We start from the raw sequence: 2626 nt of genomic DNA, 5'->3' as shown, positions 1-2626 counted from the left end.
TATATATATATATATATATATATATATATATATATATATATACACACATACACACACACACACACACACACACACTGGGTGTCCCATACCTGGTAGAACACTCGTTAGAGGTAGGTAGGAGGTGAAATTTGGAACTAAAAGTTCCTCTTCCGTTTTTGAACCCGACAATTAGTTAATGAGATATTAATCAATTAAATCTGCCAATCCTTTAGCGCCCCGAGTGAGCGCTCAGGGCTGTAGGACGCCGTGGACTCCTTAAGCCCGTATCAGACTACCGACTGCACCGGCCGACCCGACTGCCGACTCTCAATGGACCAATCACAGTGAGGCGCTGACTCGGCACCTCACTGTGATTGGTCCATTGAGAGTCGACAGTCGTAGTCGGCAGTCGGGTGGGCCGGTGTAGTCGGTAGTCTGATACGTGCTTTAGGGACCCTGCTTGTCCGTGTTGTTAGGGCTCTTGATTTTTCTTCCCTTTTTTGTATGACAGAGAATAAATATCGATGAGTGAGTGAGTGAGTGGATGTGTGGATAGGTGTTTGAACGGGATTAGGGAGGGAGCACGTTTTCAATGTGTGGGGGTGATATATGAGTGTTTTTGTATGCGGTTATGAGTGCATGGATAATTTGAATATTTTTAGTGCAGGTGAGTGGAGTTGTTCCGTTCGGACAGTAGTATGCTCAGACGGAGAGCGTACGGTGGGCGGCCGAGCCCCAGGCGCCGCTCAACTCGCGGTCGCCGGTCTCCCGCCACCAGTGCGCGCCGTCGCCGCGACGTGGCGATCGCGTCAGCCGGATCCGCTTCTCGCGGTTAATTCTCGCTTAGGCGCCTATATAAGACGCCGCGCGAGACCACTCAAGGCTTTTATGCCTCTTGCCTGTTGCCAGCTTTGACTGCACATCAGGTATTCTTTTACGCTCTAACTAGCTTCATATCGCCTTTTTGAGTGCGTCAGCACGTTGGGCTCTTGCCTCGCTCGAGGCATACATTGGCATATCTGCCTTTAACTTTACTGCCTTAAGAGTGTCGTAGACACGTTGGCATTTGTGGTTAGGTCTTCGATGACTCTACACAACTTTTCGCAGCCCTCTAGAGTGCGCTTGCACGTTGAGCTAATGTCTCTAGAGTGTCCGAGGACACGTTGACATCGGTGTTACGAAGTGTACGGTAACTCCACGGATCTCCAACCTTCTCAATACGATCGAGGATTGAGAGAAGGCTTCGCGCGATCACTTCGGATTGCCTTGACGCTTCCACCGCGGTGGACGTCTCTCTTCGCGACTTCTCCCGTATTGCATATACTGGATATTATCGCCGACAGAACTTACTGTTGGGATCACGCCTCCGCGCGAGTCGTCATTGTCATCACGAACTCTGCGGCCAGGGCCGCAACTCTCCTGCGAGCCACGCTCGCATTTACGTCCGCCTAGGACTTAAACGCTGCCAGGGACGCAGCATATACACGCAAGCCAAGCTCGCTATTGCTCCGCTGCCAGGTGCGCAGCGCTCTTGCGAACCGCGTTTCTTCATCGGTTACGCCACTGTGCTTCCCATCCGTTCGCAACAACTACAAACCCGAGTGGTCTTTGCGTTCTCGCGGAACGGTCCCGGCATCAGTCTGTGTGCTCGTCGCGGCACACCGAACAGGAGTGATTACACTTTATGTGCTGGAGGAATAGAGCATGTGTGGTATGCTTCCTTCGAGTACGCGGGTGACTTCAATGTTTTCTGCATGTCGGTAGTTCAGTATCGTGAATGATTTTAGTGTATACAAAAGGGGAGAAAAACAGAGACAAGTAGGGCCTCTGAGGAGTCCACGGCGTCCTACGTCCCTGAGCGCTCACTCAGGGCGCTAAGGGATTGGCAGGCTGAATTGATTAATATCTCATTAACTAATTGTTGGATCCAGAAATGGAAGAGGAACTTTCAGTTCCAAATTGCACCCTCTACCTACCTGTAACGAGTGTTCTATTAGTTTTGGGACACTCGTGTGTGTGTGTGTGTGTGTGTGTGTGCGCGCGCGTGTGCGTGTGTGTGTGTGTGTCCCATAAATTCGGCAACGGCAAGAAAACTCGGCGGGGGAGCATTTTAGAGAAAAATGTTTCCAATAAAAGTTGTAAGGCTTAAAAAGTCGCATTTAATGACAGTAGTTATTCGACCTAAGATGATGTCGCCAAGGTCAGGACAAGGTCAACTTTGCTTTTTTAAATAGAAATACATATTTCTTATTACGGGATTTTGTTCTACGTAAAAAAGCAAATAACTTTTGCTTGAAAAAATTTTTTATGCGAACTCTATTTCTTAAGATATTTACGTAAATATCAACAAAATTATTGGTTTCAATAATTTTTTACTTGAATTCTATTAACTTTACCGAAAAATATTAAGAGATAAAAATTGCTTATTTTGTTTTCAAAGAGCTCCGAGAATTTTTTCAGAATTTTGTGTTAACTTTTTAGTACTTCAAGAAAATGCAAGAAAATGCAGTACTAAAAAATTAATATAAAATTCTGAAAAAATTCTCAGAGCTCTATGAGAACAAAATAAATAATTTTTATCTCTTGATATTTTTCGGTAAAGTTGATAGAATTCAAGTAAAAAATTATTGAAACCAATAATTTTGTA

The sequence above is a fragment of the Odontomachus brunneus genome, unplaced genomic scaffold (assembly GCF_010583005.1).
Source record: "Odontomachus brunneus isolate Ranch 3 - 2012 unplaced genomic scaffold, Obru_v1 Obru_scaffold_120, whole genome shotgun sequence".
NCBI lineage: Eukaryota > Metazoa > Arthropoda > Insecta > Hymenoptera > Formicidae > Odontomachus > Odontomachus brunneus.
The sequence above is the reverse complement of the archived record's forward strand: the minus strand, read 5'-3'. Positions refer to the sequence as shown.